The sequence below is a fragment of the Dasypus novemcinctus genome, chromosome 2 (assembly GCF_030445035.2).
Source record: "Dasypus novemcinctus isolate mDasNov1 chromosome 2, mDasNov1.1.hap2, whole genome shotgun sequence".
Taxonomy (NCBI): Eukaryota; Metazoa; Chordata; class Mammalia; order Cingulata; family Dasypodidae; genus Dasypus; species Dasypus novemcinctus.
Window position 1 is genome coordinate 167949463 of NC_080674.1, and position 17922 is coordinate 167967384.

Below are 17922 nucleotides of genomic sequence, written 5' to 3' on the forward strand. Positions count from 1 at the left end.
TGCAAAAGGTGCATCCAGCCCTCCAAGGGATTTTCTGCATATTAATTTCATCCATGAGAAGTTTCCTCTGTTGTCCTGGGTTGAAGACTGGAGACTTACTGTCTGACAATTGCAGGATTTTCTGTCACTTCCAAAGGACAACAAATATTCCTGCCACAATGAATTACCCTGATCAATTTTCAGGGTTATCTACCAGGTTGGGCTTCATTAGCTTGCTTCTCTACTTAATTTCAGAGAAAATTTAAATTTTTCACAAAACTAAAATTTAACACCTTTAGAACCTCCCTTTCCAAACCTTCAGTTTTTTGGTCTATAGAAGAATTCCAGCAATCTCCTGGAGGTTGAGTTGCTGGTAGGGGAAAAAAAGAAAGGAAAACAAATATCAAGGTCCAGCTTGAATCTTCTATTGCTCCTTGACCTGAATCACTATAAAAATGTCTCTTCTCCCTGAATCCCACACCCTTCCCAGACTTTGGAAAGGGGTGCTCATGAATCAGCACTCATTGCTTTGGGGGACCTTGAGACAGGAAATAAGAACATTAAAGTATCCAGGAAAAGGCGGTTTTCATGGGGGGAGTTTTTACTCCAGATTCATTAAAAAAATAAAGAGTTCCTTGTGAGGAAATCTCATAGGAAACTTGTAGCCTAATCTTCCAAGATGTTCGAGGGTGGTTATAGGGATAAGATGACTTTAGGATGGTATGGAGACAGCCTCTGAAGCCATATTTCCTTGTCCATCTCTTTGGATCAAGGTTAGCTACATGCCTAAGGGAACAATTTCTACCAAGCTCCTTCAACCCAAGGCATAGAAAACAGAAGAAATATTGAAGCATTCTTGTCTTTTCCAACACAAATGTATTTCATAGAGTCCTTGCTATTATAAAGAAATCCTTTCAAAGAAAAATATAAGAGAGCTTTGTTTATAGAAAAGTCCTTTCTTCCCTTGGCCAAGGGCCCCTTGTTCTTTTGCTCTCTCCACTCCCTCCCTGGCTGGCTTTGTTTATATGACAAAGTCAATATTGTACTCCACTTATTGACATTCACTGTGTTAGGGAAGATGGAGTTGTAAGTTGTGGCCCCAAAGGCCATGTGGTGGAGTGAAGAGGCCTGGAACTCAGTCTGGGGCCGTGCATTCAGGCTCCGGTTTTGCCAGTAACTTCTCACACCTCAGCATCGTTGCACGTTTAAGACAGAGAGTTTTATGTGCGATAATGCACATGAGATGTTTAACAGGGGCTCAGGCACAGAATAAGCACTCAGTAAGTTCTAGTTGTAGTTGGCATGAAAATTTGTTTTGTCAAATGCCTTCTTCTTTAAAAGGGAAGTGTGGCAGAGGGACTGGAGTCCCCTAAGGGTACAAAGGAGGTAGATCCTGAGAGGGAGAGGCTATAGGAAGAATAGCACAATACTTGGCGAAGACAAATATTGGCTATTTCTTTTCCCGAGGTCTGAATGTTTGGCCATGATCAATGTTTGATGGAGTGGAAATGAGATGCACTTTGAGCAAGACAGAGATAGGCTCTAGGCGCATTCCTCTATTTTTAGCTCTGCAATGCTGTGTAAGTCACTTTTAGTATTTTCCTCACAGGGCTGTTGTGAGGATTAAGTGCAATAATGCAGGAACAGATTTAATAGAGTGACTCAAGAGTTCTGTGCTATTCCCTTCTTTCTAACCTCTACTAAGAGAGTTAGGCTAGAGCCCTGGGAACGACTCCAACTACTGTGTGAAACCAGCTTCTGAAGAAGAAATTAAGGCCACCAGAAGGTGTTGGCAGAAGCCTCATAAACCCAAGCGTGTGTTATTTGGGGTTGCTAACCTTCCTGACAATTGGACTCTTCTCTTCACAGACTTTCACAAATAATAAACCCCATTTAAGGGATGGCTCTAATTGCTTCTTAGTTGTGGCTTTGGAATAAAAGTTGGCTATCCTGAGAACCGTCTGTTTGAGGCTGTGTCTACAGTTTGCCAAAATGGACTGGTAAACAAATGAAAAATTCACTCCACATCCTAGTTGTTGGGTCTGTGGAAAGCTCTTTAAGCAATCTGGCTGGTTTTCATCCATGAACCACAGTGTACCTTGGCACTATGTGGATGCCGACATTGTGTACAGGTGTGTGTGCAGAGGCACTCACGGGTATTTAAAACCATGACGCAACCAAATGAAGATAGACACTTAGAAATAGAGACCAACCAAAGGCCAAAGTAGGAATCTGTTTATTTGGCTGATCTCTCCTGTGTTATGTGACTTAAAAATAATATTAAAGACATTTGGGCTTTATGAACATGGGTTGCTACACTTTCTAATGATTTAGGAAGGAACAAAAATTAAGATTCAGCCCCAACCAGTATGATAGCTGAGTATATTCCACATCTTTTTCCTCATGTAATTTTTATAAGAACGATATGTCTTCAAATCAGATATTATTATTTTTTATCAAAGGCCGTTTCAAAAATTTTTTTTGAGTTACAAACTCAATTAGTCCTGCATTTTAAAAAAGAGCCAGGGAATTCTAGATTTTGGAGACTTTAGTACCTTATTCATGTGAGGAGGTTTTGCAGGAAGTAGCACACCCTTTTTATCTGCTTATTCATTTGTCCAGTAATTCAATTATTCAATAGGTTTTAACTGAGTACATCGATGATCCTGGTAGTCTGTTGGGTGCTGGGGTTGGTGATGAACAAGTCAGACAGAAATCTTACAGATTGCACTCTTCCTTTTGGCAGTAGGCAGAATATGGCCCTGCAAAGACCTTCACATCGTAATCTGTGAATGTTTCCTTAAATGGCAAAAAGGACTCTACAGGGAAGTGGATTTGGCCCAGTGGATAGGGCATCCACCTACCACAAGAGAGGTCCAAGGTTCAAACCCAGGGCCTCCTGATCTGTGTGATGATGCTGTCCCATGTGCAGTTCTGATGCATGCAAGGAGTGCTGTGCCATGCAGGGGTGTCCCCACGAAGGGGAGCCTCATGCGCAAGGAGTGCGCCCCATAAGGAGAGCTGCCCAGTGCAGAAAAAGTGCAGCCTGCCCAGGAATGGTGCTGCACACACGGAAAGCTGACACAGCAAGATGACACAACAAAAAGAGACACAGATTCTGGGTGCCACTGAAAGGAATCCAACACGACACAGAAGAACACACAGCAAATGGACACAGAGAGCAGACAAACGGGGAGGGGGGACGGGGAGGAGGGATGGGGAGGGGAGAGAAATAGAAAAAAATCTTTGAAAAAAAAAGGACTCTGCAGATGTCATTAACTTAAAGCTCTGGAGATGGGGAGATCATCCTGGGTTTTCTAGGTGGACCTGATATTATCACAAGGGTCCTTATAAGGGAAAGAGGGAGGCAGGAGAGTCAGAGAAGGAGATGTGATAAAGGGAGCAGAGTTTGGGAGTGAAGGAATGGGGGATATTAGCCAAGGAATGTGTGCAGCTCTAGAAGCTGGAAAAGGCAGGAATGGATTTTCCCCCTAGAGCCCCAGAAGAAAAACAACTTTGCTGACACATTGATTTTTAGCCCATTTTGGATTCCTGACCTTCACATCTAAAAGATAATAGAGTTATGTTGTTTCAAGCATGAGTTTGTAGTCATTTGTTACAGCAGCAATAGGAAACTGTTTTAGTTTGTCAAGGCTGCTATAACAAATACAATGGACTGGTTGGCTTAAACAACAGGAAGTTACTGTCTCACGGTTTGGAAAGCTAGAAATCCAAAACCTAAGACATTGGTGGGCTCATACTTCCTTGAGGAAGTCAGTGGTGCTCTGGGGGCTGCTTGCTGGCAATCCAAACTCAGTCTATGCCTCTGTCACATGGCCATCTGTCTTTCTGTCTTTTACTCGCTCATACTACTCTGTTTAAATTTCCTTTGCTTATAAGGACCCCAGTAATATTAGATTAAGGCCTGCCCTGGTTCAGGTTAGCCTTACCGGAATAGGATCTTTGAAAATCCTATTTATAAATGAGTTCATGTTCCCAGGACTGGGGGTTAGGACTTAAACATGTCTTTGTGGGGAACATGACTCAATCCACAACAGAAACTAGTCAACTTGGTTTTTGTTACATCACTTTTAGGTTAAGGACTTTCTTCATTGTGAATTTTGCTTGGTTGACTCAGGAAATAGGAAATTGTGAAGTTTTTCCAGATGACAAAATTGAGTTTGCTTCAGAAGTTGTGTCCATCCCATGCTACCAGGCCTGTGCTGTACTTTCAATGGACTCTAAGATGTATTTAATGCATACATATTTTCTCACCCCCCAGCGCCATGCTTGGTACACTAAATGTCTAACATGCAATCTAGGAGACATCCTACACTTGGCTCGGGCCCTTTCTGCAAAGAGGGCAACTTTCACAAGAGGTAGTCATTCTATTACTTAGAATTTACTTACGTTAACCACTTCGTAGGTGGTAAAAATGGGCTGTTCTCAAGTGTTGTTACTGTACTCACATGGGCCTTATACTAAACTATAAGACCTTTTTTCCCCAAGACCCAGATTAGAGGCACAAATGTTCCATGCAGGATTTCTTTTTTTTCATTGAAGAGAAAATCTATGACAATTATAAATTCTCAGATTTATTTACTCTTGTGCTTGTTTGAAATAATAATTCTTGTCTTCCTGACTGGAAAATTCTCACTTGAAGGTGGAGATTTTACAAGCTTTCAGATATCTCTGCTCTCCCTTTCTGATCTGCAGGGCAGAGAGAGATCAGGGCTGGGTGGGTAAAGGAGTAAATTGCTACCATGTTTTGGAAGAAAAAATTTGGGTGTGAGAATGAGAACTCCATCTTCTCTGCCTTCTTGATCGAAGACTAGAGAATTGATTCTTCCACTTATCAGATTTCTACAGATCTTCATATCAGTGAATCTTTTTTTATTCTTCTTCAAATTCTGAGGTGCTAATTAAACATGTCTTCTTTGTATTAGAAGTGAAAGCTAAGGAATAAAAAATTGAACTTTAAAGTGACTTTCAAGACCCTTCAGGACCTGGTTGGCCCCTTTTCCTACCTGCCCATCTTCAGCTTCTATTATTCTGCCCCTTTATCTTCCAAACAGCTGAATTATTTCAGTTCTTCAAGCACTCTGAGTCTCTCACTCTCTTTTTTTTAGGAGGTACTGGGGATTGAATCCTGGACCTAAAACATGCAAAACAGGTACCCAACCACTGAGCTATACTCTCTCTGCTCTGAAACTCTCTTGCATCTTCGTCTACACCTGTTTTCTCAGCTTGCTGCGTGCTATCTTCTGGGCTCCTACCTTTCCTTGCTGACTCCCACACAACCTTCAGTTTAGAGGTCACTTCCTCAGGTTAGCTTTCCTGATGCTCTGAACTGTAACCCTAGCTCCCCCAGCACAACTCTTCTGCACCTTATTATTAATGTCCATTTCCTTGTCTTCCCCATTTGACTAAAAGCTCTAGTGGAGTACATTGCAGGAGGACCTTGCCTGTGTCTGTTTTGTTCCCTGTTTTCCTACCATGCCTGGCACTTCCGTTGAACAGACTGGCACACTGCCTGCAGGCCAAATTTACCTCAGTCAGCCTTTTATGTGCCACCATTTGTTTTAATTGCACAGTTGTAAATGACCGAGCAAATGGCGGACGGGTACCTGTAATCAAACAGTCCGGAGATTTTAAGCACTTTCACTCATTCCTGGAGCAGTCACTGAGCCTTGGCAATAGGCAATTTAAATTCTGGACAACGAGTTTTCAAGCCGCTTCAATGGCCACATTTTGAGAACAGCGGAAAAAACCCGACCCTTTGATAATTAGACTGAATCAGTTTTCATAATTCTACTTTTATGCACTAGAATGGTTGGCAAACTTCATTATCAGCAGCCTGATGAGAACGCTTTTAGCTCCTAATACAGATCTTGTGAGTAATTTAAATTTGCAACTAAACTAAGGCTACTCTGCATAGCAGTGTTTCTTCGACAGGATGATCTTACAGTTTCATCATTATAAATAATTTCAAAGTAGGCACAGGAAAAAGCATGCAATTAGTATCTTGTCTCTGTCTGTTTGATCCAGAGAAAGGACAGCCGACTGCCACAGTTGAAAGCACCACCATAGATCTCTGTACCTCAGCAAGCCTGCGTTTGCGGAACTGGTAAAGTGATACCTTCCCTTTTGTTCTGCATATCTGGAACATTGCCTGAATCCAAAAAATTCTTGGTAATTAAGGGGAACACATCTTTTAAAATATTCCAGAAAAGACATGATACCGATGATCTGATAAGGGCTCAAAACACCCTGAGCTTCCCCTTTGTAATACTCATAAATTACTCCTTCAACCCCTCACTCTCTTTTTTTTTTTTAATTTATTTTTAGAGCAGTTGTATGTTTACAGAAAAACCACACAGAACGTAGAGTTCCCATATACCACTGGCTCACACACACAGTTTTCCCTATTACTAACATTCTGTATTAGTGTGTTACATATTGTTATAATTGGTGAACCAATATTATTATATTATTAACTAAAGTACATAGTTTACATTAGGGTTCATTCTATGTGTTGGATAGTACTAAAGGTTTAAAATTTCTTTTTTGTGGTAACATATAAACAACTTCAAATTTCCCACTTTAACCATTTTCAAGGACACAATTCAGTGGTATTCTTTGCCTTCACAGTGTTTTGCTATCACCACCACCATCCATTATCAAAACTTTTCCATCATCCCCAACAGAAATGCTGGACCAGTTAAGCATTATTTCCCCATTCCTCACTCCCACTCCTGTCTCTGGTAATTGGTATTCTAATTTCTGACTATGGATTTGCATATTCTAATTACTTCATATCAGTGAACTCGTATAGTACTTATCCTTTTTTTGTCTGGCTTATTTCACTCAATGTGTAGTCTTTAATGTTCATTCATGTTGTAGCATGTACCAGAACTTCATACCATTTAATGAATGAATAATATTCCATTGCATGTGTATAGTACACTTTGTATATCCATTCATCCATTGATGGATTCTTGGGTTGCTGCCAGCTTTCAGCAATTGTGAATGATGCTGCTAAGAAGATTGGTGTGAAAATATGTGTTCAACTATCTGCTTTTAATTCTTTTAGGTATATATCTAGAAGTGGGATTGCCAGGTCATAAGGTAATTCATTAACTTTCTGAAGAATGGCCAAACTGTTTTCCACAGTGGCTGTATCATTTTACATTCCTACCTATAATGTTTTGGGGTTCCTATATTTCCTCACCTTCTCCAACATTTTTTATTTTCTGATTTTCTGTGGTTTTTTTTTTTTCTTTAATAATAACCATTCTAGTGGGTGTGAAGTGGTATCTTATTGTGGTTTTGATCTTGCATTTTCTTAATGGCTGATGATGTTGAACATCTTTTCATGTGTTTATTGGCTATTTGTGTATCTTCTTTGGAGAAATGTCTACTCAAGTCTGTTGCCCCTTTTAAAATTGGGTTGTCTTTTTGTTGTTGAACTATATGACTTCTTCATCTATTCTGGATGTTAAATCATTATTGGATATGTGGTTTCCAAATATTTTCTCTTCCCTCCCTCCCTCCCTTCCTTTCCTTTCTCTCTCTCTCTCTCTCTCTCTCTCTCTCTCTCTCCCCTCCCCCCCCCCCCCCCCCCCGTCCTTCCCTTCCTTATGCTTGCTTATAAAGTTTATTGACAACTCTTTGGTCCCAACACACAAAATGGCACTCAAATCACAAAAAAGTGTTCAAACAAAGTAGACAGTTAAGAAAAGCATCTCTTCCCCTAAGCCCAATCCAAAACAAACAGTGCAAGATGAGAAAGGGGGTTTTGGTGATAACATTTGTCTTTTTCTTTAAACAGACAACTCTAATCAGGTATATCTTTTCTTCCACAAATAAAAAATTTCATTGTCTTAATTCTCATTTATCATTTTGTCACATCACTTACTTAAGCCTCTGGATAAAAAACTATATAGCAATTGCTCTGGCCATTGTAAAATATATCATGAACACAACATGCTTCTGCTGTATTCCCATATTTTCAAACAGTGCTTGTTAGAGTCATATATACATCCCAGATTAACTGGTGACTCCAGAGAATGGTATGATCACTGCAACCATGTGACAGTACAGAACTGGAGTTTATTCCTTCTCTGTGAGCTTTGCTTTCTTGATAGTGTCCTTTGATGCACAAAGGTTCTTAATTTTGATAAATCCAATTTATCTAATTTTTTTCCTTTTGTTGCTCATGATTTTGTTATAGTCTAAGAATCCACTGTCTAGCACAAGGTTCTGATCATGTTTCCCTATGTTTTCTTCTAGAAGTTTTATAGTTTTACTTTTCTTCAATGTCTCTTTAATCCACAATAGATTGTAGCTCCATCAAGGCATTGATCAATTCTGTCTTGTTTGTCACCAAATTCCCAGCATACAAAGTAGGTATTTCATAAATATTTGTTGAATATCAAGATGAATGACATGGATGAGTAAAATTCCATAATCATACTGGTATATAAGCATTTTTATTTTTGGCAGTCCACTCTTACTCTGTTCTTAGTTAAAACTCCAAAGCTTATCGAGAAAATTGCTTTGCAACCTATTTGTTACTCTGACTCCAGAGTACACCACCATAAAATTTAGTGGTTTAAAACTCATCAACATTTATTTTGTTCACCAATCTGCAGTATGAAGATAGCAGCTAGGTGGAGAAAGTTCATTTCTGATCTACTTGGTATTGGCTGGGTGGCTAGGAGACGATAGAGTGGAATTATCTGAAAAGCTGCTCCTAGTGAAATCTAGGCACGTCAAACAACTGAAGCTAGATCAACCAGGGTTCCTCCGACATCTTCCTTGACCTCTATGTGGTCTATTTATGTGTCTTTCCAGCATGGTTGCTTCAGGATACATCTGACTTCTTCCTTGGAGCTCAGGCTCCAGGGGGCATATATACTAAGGAGAGAGAAAAAACAAGGCAGAACTTGTATTGCTTTTTATAACCTAGCCTCGGAAGTTGTTTTTTTTTTTTTAATTTAATTTTTTAAAAATTTTATTCATTTTTAAAAAAAGATTACATTCAAAAAATATGAGGTCCCCATTCACCCCACCGCCCCCACCCCACCATGCCTCGGAAGTTTTATGCCTCACTTCTATTACATTCCATTTCTTTGAAGAGTTCTCGAGGGCTTCTGCAAGGGTAGAGGAATTAACTCCACATTTTGTGGGTGAATTGTTGAAGAATTTGCGGACATGTTTTAAAACCACCACAAACCCAGTCACCAATCTGGAACTATCATAAGAACCTTTGGTCAAAATCAATAAACTTAAGTCCTGAACACTTCAGAGCTCCTGCAGAGAAGGAAACCTAGAATATCATTGTCACTTCTTCTGACACCAGAACAAAGATAAGGTGTTTGAATGAGGACCATTGTTACTCTAATATAAGGACCCTTATTACTCTAATGTAAGGCAAATTTTATCCAAGAGGTAGGATTTTGGGGAAGCATTACCATTCTTTGAGTGGGTGCAAGTGAGAATCTTATAAAGGTCAGAGTGCTCGCCAATGTCAATGTAGGCATTAGTAGAGACAAGCTTTCTATATCCCCATGGCTTTCACAGTCCGTTCCTCCCATACCTCCATTTTGGCTCTTCTCTCTACTCCAGTACCTATTACTCTGTCCATCTGATTATTTATACTGAGGTAGGAAGAGTCTACTTTACCTACCCCCTCCTCATGGAAATCACTAACGGTAAAATTTCAGGCACCAGGGAAATTCACTGTGGTGTTGTATTTGGAAGAGCAGATTTTATATCTTTACATCTTTATATTATATTGCTTAGTCATTCCCTTTGTGTAAGGTCAGTCTTATACGACAGCCGCAAGTTAATTTTACTCTAAGCTCTGTAAGAGCAGGGACTTTGTTTTGTTCTTTGTTGATTCCCCAGAACATGAAACATGCTTGATGTGAATTAGGAGCTCAAGAAATATTTGTTAATTGAGTAACTTATTAAATGCCAAAGGTGATGATACACTCTTCACTTCTACCATTTTTCCTGAGTGTCTTATCCCCTAGGAATAGCTTTAATGGGACCTCCTGCTACATGTCTGCCCTAGTTTTAACAGGGGTGATAAATGAAGCATTGGGTTCCATGTGTTTGCTTGGGTCAATAGATAACTCCATTTGCCTAGTGGCCTTTGATAAACCTGTCCCAGTAGGTGGGAAAGAAAACAGCCTCCTGCTGCCCCGGGAAGGAAAATGTCAGGGGACTATGTCAAGAGACACCAGAGGACCTTCTCTGGTCTTCTTGGGGAAGGCCAGCCTCACCAGCTGATTTATTTACCACATGGTCATTTTAAGGAATTGGCCCACTATCTTCTGTTCGTGTCACCAAAAAGTGAGATGGCTCTGAACAGAAATTTTGATCTATGTGATAAAGAACATGAAGCTCTAAAGACTGAATCATGCTCCAAGATGAAAGCAGCATGTTTAAATAAGAGTGTTTCCCAGGTAGAGTTAGGTAACAAGGGAAGTGGATGCGGCTCAAGCGATTAGGTTTCCATCTATTATATAGGAGGTACAGGGTTCAATTTCCAGGGCCTCCTGGTGAGGGCAAGCTGGCCTGCATGATGAGATGGCCCAAGCAGAGAGCTGGCCCATGTGGAGAACTGGCCCACACAGAGTGCTGGCCAGAGCATGGACACAGAGAGCAGACAGCGAGCACAAACAATGAGGAGGTGGGGGAGAAATCAATAAAAGCTAAAAAAAATTCTAATAAAAAGAATTAGGCAGGGAAGCACATTACCTCTCTGCTTTTGTTTCTTTTCTTTTTTTAAAAGATTTATTTTATTTATTTCTCGGCCCCCCCCCATTGTCTGCTCTCCGTGTCTATTTGCTGGGTGTTCTTCTGTATCTGCTTGTATTATCAGGTGGCACTGGGAAGCTGCGTCTCTTTTTTGTTGCATCATCTTGCTGCATCAGCTCTCTGTGTGTGCGGTGCCTCTCCTGGGTAGGCTGTACTTTTTTCACGCGGGACAGTTCTCCTTGCGGGGCACACTCTTTGCACGTGGGGCTCCATGCGGGGGAACCCCTGCATGGCATGGCATTCCTTGTGCGCGACAGCACTGTGCATGGGCCAGCTCACTACATGGGTCAGGAGGCCCTGGGTATTGAACCCTGGACCTTCCATATGGTAGATGGATGCTCTATCTGTTGAGCTACATCCACTTCCCTCTGCTTCTGTTTCTACAGTAAAGAAATAGGGATATCAACACATATCTACGCTATCTCATTCAGGATATTTTGAGGAGACAGCTGGTTAAGGTTTGGAAGAAAAAGAGCCAGCAGATGCCTCTTAGCACACAAATACTCTTCTTAGAAAACTGCTGCCACCACATATAGTCTTGGCCCCAGCTGCCATGTTTGTACTCTTAAATCCTGTCACTCTTTACATAGCCATTTAAACTAGGAGCTGCACATCAACCAAGTTGGACCAATCAGAGTCATTCTGCCAAGAATTTGGAAAAGGAACAAACATAAATTTGAGAGCATGGGTGGGCACTTGCCAGCATGTGTGTAGAAAAGTGGAAACTACAATTTGCAGAGAAGGGAATGAAACAGAGACAGAGATGGGAAACACGTTATCCCAGAGTGAGGGGTGTGTAGTCAGCTGACTTGGTTCTCAGTTCTCATTCCTCCTAGACCTTTAATGAGATAGCCATGGACTGTATATGGTGGTTTTTTTTTTTTTGGTGGGGAATTGGGGGCCAGAGATTGAACCCAGGACCTCATATGTGGGAAGCCAGTGCTCAACCACTGAGCCACATCAGCTTCTCTGAGTTGGTTTTTTCATTTGTTTTGCTTGTTGCTTGTTTTTGTTTATTCAGGGGGTACAAGGAACTGAATCTGGGACCTCCCATGTGGGAGGTGGGCATATCCGCTCCCTGTGTATGCTTTTAAAAAAAGTCTTCCTTTTTAAAAACTAGTTTTGATGTGTGGTTGCTTCTTGCATCTAATAATGGCTGTGACTAAAACAAGGGTAAAAAGACCTTGGAGAATGCAACATTTACAGGGCAAGAAAATAAAAAGGCAAAGCAGGGAAACTCTTAAAGGAGATTGAGAGGAAACAGATGAAAGATGTGGTGGTTTGTACTAGGTCAACTTGGCTAAGCTGGAACTGCTTCCCAGAATTCCCTTCCCTATACAGTTCCAAGCAAGGTTTGGTCAAAATGGAAATTGTGTGAGAGTTGCAAGGCAGAAGTAAAGTCGCAGCCTTTATTCTCTGAAAGTCATCTTGGAGGAGGGAAAAGCCAGAAGCAGAAGAGCAAGCCAATTCTACTTCCTTCTTGCTTTTCTCTCCATGTCCTCTTTCCCACTCCGTATTTAGCTCTTTTTCCCAACTGCCTTCCCTGCTGATCAATAAATAACAGTCCTAGGCCCCCAGACGCTGGGCTGCAAGCTCCCTGAGGCCCAGCTACGAAGGGGCAGCAGCCTTCCATGGACTTCTACGCCAGCCCTTCACACATTTTATCTTAGCATCTGAATGGGCCTAGATCCCAGATTTCCTGATAAGCTCCAGCTTGTCCCTCAATGCCAGGCTTCAGGAGGGCTGGACGTGATTTTCACTGATCCTCAAGTGCCTCTTTTCAGACGTTCACTTGTCCAGCTCCTCTCACAATTGTGAGAAGTATCATTTCTATAATAAGTTTCTCATTTTGTAATATTCATAGTGGTTCTATCATCTGATTGAATTCTTATAGAGAAGAAAACAGCATCAAATTATTTCTATTAAAAATTCTTCTATATGGCTTAATATAGTTTGAGCAATCTGAAGCCTCACCTAAGAAGGTAGCAACAAACTTTGTACATGCGACCCTTTAAATCAAATGGAGCTCACTGAGCATTTTGACTTGGCATCTATTAAAACACCACTTGAGGAGAGCATGTGGCTCAGGCAGTTGGGCGCCCGCATCCCACATGGGAGGTCCTGGGTTTGGTTCCCAGTATCTCCTAAAAAAAGAAGAAACAGACAATGAGTAGACAATAAGCAAAAAAACAAAACAATGAGCAGACAATGAACAAAAAAGCAAACAAGTGAGCGAGCCATTGGGGGGCAGATAAAATAAAATAAAATAAAAAAGTTGCTTTAAAAAACAAACAAAAACCCATCACCCAAAGATGGATGAAGTGCAGGTTAATAATAGGCAGTATGTGTATTTCTCTTCTGCTAAATGAGGGATTGGTGACCTTTTTCTGAAAAGGGCCAGGTAGTAAACATTCCAGGCTTTGAGGGTTTCTGCTGCAAAGACGCAGCTCTGCCATTGTAGCAAGAAAGCAGCCAGAGATAATATGTGATGGGCGTGATGTGGTCCAATAAAACTTTACTTATAAAAACAGGCTATGGGCAGGATTTGGCCCAAGGTCTTGGTGTGTCAGCCCCTGCTCCGGGCTGTGAGCTCCTCCATGGAGAAGAGCATTAACATTGCCTTCATCTTACCCTTCTAGACATCTTTCACTTTATGAAAGCTCACAGGCATTCTGTAAATGCTGGTCTAAGGGAAGAAACACGCTGTATCACAGAAATAATGATTATTTGGAAGAGCAGAGATAGGGAAACTCGCAAGTATGAAAAAGACACATGAGAGGACCTGCCTAAAATAACAAATACAACACTGGAATGATATCAGGGAAACAAGAGGAGGAAGGGATGGTGGTGGTGGTAGTGGTTTGGGATTTAACTACAGTGGCACCTTGGTACGTGTTAATTGGTTCTGGGAGGCACGATGAATATCAAAACTAATGAGAACCAAACAAATTTTTCCCATAAGGAATAATGTAAATAAATTAATGTGTCCCAAACCAAAGACAATGAACATTTTAAATGTAATATGTAAAAAGATAGGGTTGTATCATTACTTTACATGAGAAATAAAACTAAGAATTAATAAATACTTAGATTTAGAGTAGATGTGACTCAAGAAGTTGGGCACCTGCCTACCACATGGGAGGTCCTGGTTTCGGTTCGCAGTGCCTCCTAAAGAAGATGAGTAAGACAGCAAGTTGACAGGGCTGGTGCAGTGAGTTAATGCAATGAGATGACACAGTGAGGAGACAATGAGAGACACAACAAGCAGGGAGTAGATACAGTTCAAGTGATTGGGCACCTCCCTCCTTCCTGGGAGGTCCCAGGTTCAGGACTGTCTTCTGAAAGAAGATGAGACACAAAAAGCAAAGAGCACACAACGAACAGATACAGAGTGCAGACAGTGAGTTCAAATAATGGGGGGCAGAGGTAAATAAATCTTAAAATAAATAAATACTTAGATTAAATAAAATAAAAACTCCACTTTACCTGTACTGAGAAGAGTCCATGGCCTAAGAGGATGGTGGGAGGAGAGTGGTGAGGAGGAGAGGGTACATGGGGTGTGCTTGGAAGGAGAGTCCCCTCCAATAGAATACTGGGCACTTGCACTTCACATGTTCTTTCTCTTTTCTGCCTTTTTCCAACTTGCATCACAGCTTCTGACACACTTTTTGTTACCTCCCTTAACTTAACACTTTCATCACTTGGTTCTGGTTTGTTTTTCAAAAGACTGGCATGGAATACTTTTGCTGTTTCTCATATCCTGGCTTCCGATACACTGTCGCCCCCTAACTGCCTCTCATTTACCCAAATTAATAAATAATAGCTTTTCAACTTCCTTGAGTGTTTGGGAATGCTCTTTTGTTACTGCTTTAACTCCTTTCACAACATCAGCCTTTTTTATTGCTCCTTTATTCTTAATGATGTTGGAGACCGTTGTTCTGGGCATACTGTACTCCTTAGCAAGATCTGTAATGCAAATACTGCTCCCATATTTACCTATTATTTCTTTTTCTTTGCTCAATGATACCGTGAAGTAATTTTTGCTTCATCAAAACACTACCACTGCTTATTTTCTTAGGACCCACGATGAGAAAAAAACCTGCAAATATATACAAAATGACCACAGAAGTCAAAATAAGACTGCAAGGGGATGTGCACAGGGCAAGAGCTACCATGTGACTAACATGTGACCCTTTATTTGGGCTGGAAAGGGTAATGAATCACGAGGCAAACTACACTGACAAGTTCTAGCTTATACATTGCCCAGACAAACGACGAGTACTGGGACAAAATTTTCATGTCAAAATGTTTCAAAGCAGTCGAATACCAAGCTATGACTGTTTCTAAGAATCTGAGAAATTGAGATTTAAGTAAAGGTAGGTGCTTGTGACCTTTCCCCCCTGTGTGGTGGGAAATGTGTTACAGAGGTATGATTTGTTTCATGAAGCGGGGCGTAGGCAGGGCCATGTTTTTACGCTGACAAGGTGGGCAATACCAGGCATTCGTGTGAGTGCCCGTGTGGGTGTGGTGGGGAAGCTGGGAAACTGCTTCTCTTCCAGCCTGGTTTGAGATCCCATGGCTCTGCAGTCCAGGGAAAGGGTGAAGCTTCTGGAGCTCGGCCCAGATGGTCAGCACAGTGCCAAACCCTATGGAGGGAACTGCTGCCCCCCAGGTGGCAGCTCTGGGGACTCACGCCTGCCCACTCCTACTGCAGCCTCAGAGGTCCTGGGAGTGGAGAAGAACCCACCCCCTCCCACCCCCAACCCCAGGCCTGAGGGCTCTTACCTCAGATTACCTCCATGCACCCAAAACTCCAAGCGTCCTCTGCTCTCCACTCGGGAACAACCTGGCGTCAGTCGTGGACTTGTATCGGAGGTTGCAAAATAGTTGCCCCTAGAATGTTGGGTTCAGATCCTCACAGGGAAGCCACTGGCTTCTGAGCATTTTCCCCCTCAAGTAGAGGAAGCTCCTCTCAGGTGAAGGCCATGACTTGGGGCAAGGGCTTCAGAACCGCCAAGTCTGTTTGGGGGCTTTAAACACAACTGCCAGCCCCTCAGGCAGCTTTCCTTTATGGCCTTGCAACACAGGCCCTCCAGAGAGGCTTAAATACCACTCATTCCTTCTAGACAAGAAGAAACAGACAGAGAAATATCTCAGTAAATCATCTTGCTCTAGTAAATTCTCAGTAAGTCATCATTTCACATATGGGAAATACCTTTGCTGTTAAAAGCAGCTCATGAGAATCAAATGAAATTTGTGCATGGGAAATTTTATTTCCTCACTACAGGGTGTGGATGTGAAAAACACTCACATAAAAAAAAAAGGAAAAGAAAAACACTCACATTTCCTTGTTGGAGGTGACGTTCTTAATTGGGTTCAGATGGGAGGAGTTACAGAGGAAAAGGCACTGCTGAGATTATACCATAGGCGTGGGATTCATTGACCTTTCTCCTTAAGAAAAAGGAGAGACTAGAAAACTTGGTATCTGTGTTTGGACCAGACCCGGTTACGATCTGCACATTCTCCAAATAGGGGGCCCAGAATATAGGTGCAAGAGGAGGTTTTCCTTTTAGCTCTTTTCTTTATTAACCTCAGGGTCCTTGTCCCTCAAATGGAGATAACAGCATTGTGGGGCAGGGGTAGGAACGTGGAGGAGGAGCTGGGTTGCCCAGATCCCAGAGCTGGTTCCCCCATCTATTAGCTCCATGAGCTTGGGCAAGTTTTTCCCTCTCTGTGCCTCAATTTCCCCATATGTAAATTGGAGCTAAGAATGGCACCTAGCTTGTAGGGTTGCTGTGATTTCCTGCATTAACAGAGTTAAAGTACTTCATTCCTGGTGCGTAGTCGAGCTCAGTCAGTGTTAATCCTTTGTGTTGTTACTGGAAACAGAAATGAAATTGGTGGAGCCAACGTGAAAAAGCCTTACTCGGCCTCTGTTAGATATGCAGCGTTACGATGGATGCAAAGGAGATGCAAGGTGCAGGACTCTCGCACACAGTGCGAGTTCTTTGCCTAGAAAGGTCCCTTGGGCAAATATCTATACCTCATTTATAGGCTGTTACTCACAATCCGACCATTAAAGAATAACTTCCTTAGCCTGAGACAGTGTGTTTTGGTTATCTCTTGCTATATGAAAACCACCTCCAAACTTAGTGAATTAAAGCAATAGCAAGCACTTACTATTTTTCACAATTCTGCTTTATAGGGTGTTGGCTGCGACTGCAGTCCTCCTGGATACTGTTGGGGATTGAATCATGTATCCCGCAAAAAGCATGTTCAGGTCCTCACCCCTGGTCCCACAAACACCTGAGTTGTTTGGAGCAAATGTCACTGACAGGTATAGAATTTTGGTCTGGGCTCTTCAATGAAATCTTTGCCTAGTTGATTTTTCCTAACCTGCATATCCCTGCCAAACATCAGCCTACATGTTCTCAAAGGTAGGAGTTGATATCAGTGGCTACTTACATGCAGATACACATCATATGCATATGTACATTCTATAATGTCACTAACACTGGATTTTATAAGCATCCCCAGGAAGACACTAAGTTCCCAGACTTCTGGCGGGACTCCTATAACCATGGGGAAAACCTCCAAAATACATTTGGGTTTTTCCTCTCTCTCTCTCCCTCCTATTCAATGAAATACCTGCGTCGGAGCCCTGTTTGAGATGTCTGTTCAGCTCACAATGATTCTCCCTTCTTTTGGAATTTTAGAGACTGCCTAGCAAACTGCAAGAGAAGATGCTCAGGAGCCTGTTAGACGCAGATATTTTGTGGAAGTCAAGGACACACATGGGTCATCTCCCAGTTCTCACCTAACCCCCTTCTTTCCCCCTTTTGCTTGTTTGTGTGCAGGTGTTTGTTTCCATTTTTCTTGTCTATGCAGGTGTTCAGTATGTTTCTGTTTTGCAAGAGACTGCAGGCAGCCGGAGCATATGTTAAATCTTAACCAATCTCAGCTGCATGTTGGCACAAAGGTTGCTCATTGGAAGAGCCCACCCCCTGGAGTATATAAAAGCTCAACTGTCAGTCAGGGCAGGTTTTCCTCATCTCTGATGCAAAGAGAGGTGCGTGGAGTTGCTGTCTACCAACTGACCCAAGCCATTGGCTT

At 41.8% G+C, this 17922-nt stretch overlaps 1 long non-coding RNA gene across 2 annotated transcripts; it reads right to left on the reverse strand.

Annotated features, from left to right (window-relative positions):
* Positions 1–7706: 7706 nt before the first annotated feature.
* LOC111762971 (uncharacterized) lies at positions 7707–14550 on the reverse strand. 2 transcript variants are annotated; one of them, XR_011645305.1, is made up of 3 exons: positions 14296–14550; positions 12784–12953; positions 7707–8898 (listed from the first exon to the last, which is right to left on the reverse strand). It is a non-coding gene; the product is annotated as an uncharacterized lncRNA (long non-coding RNA). The 2 variants fall into 2 exon arrangements; XR_009181858.2 differs by lacking the exon at positions 7707–8898 and adding an exon at positions 10811–11189 and having other exon boundaries at positions 14296–14548.
* Between the last annotated feature and the right edge of the window lie 3372 nt (positions 14551–17922).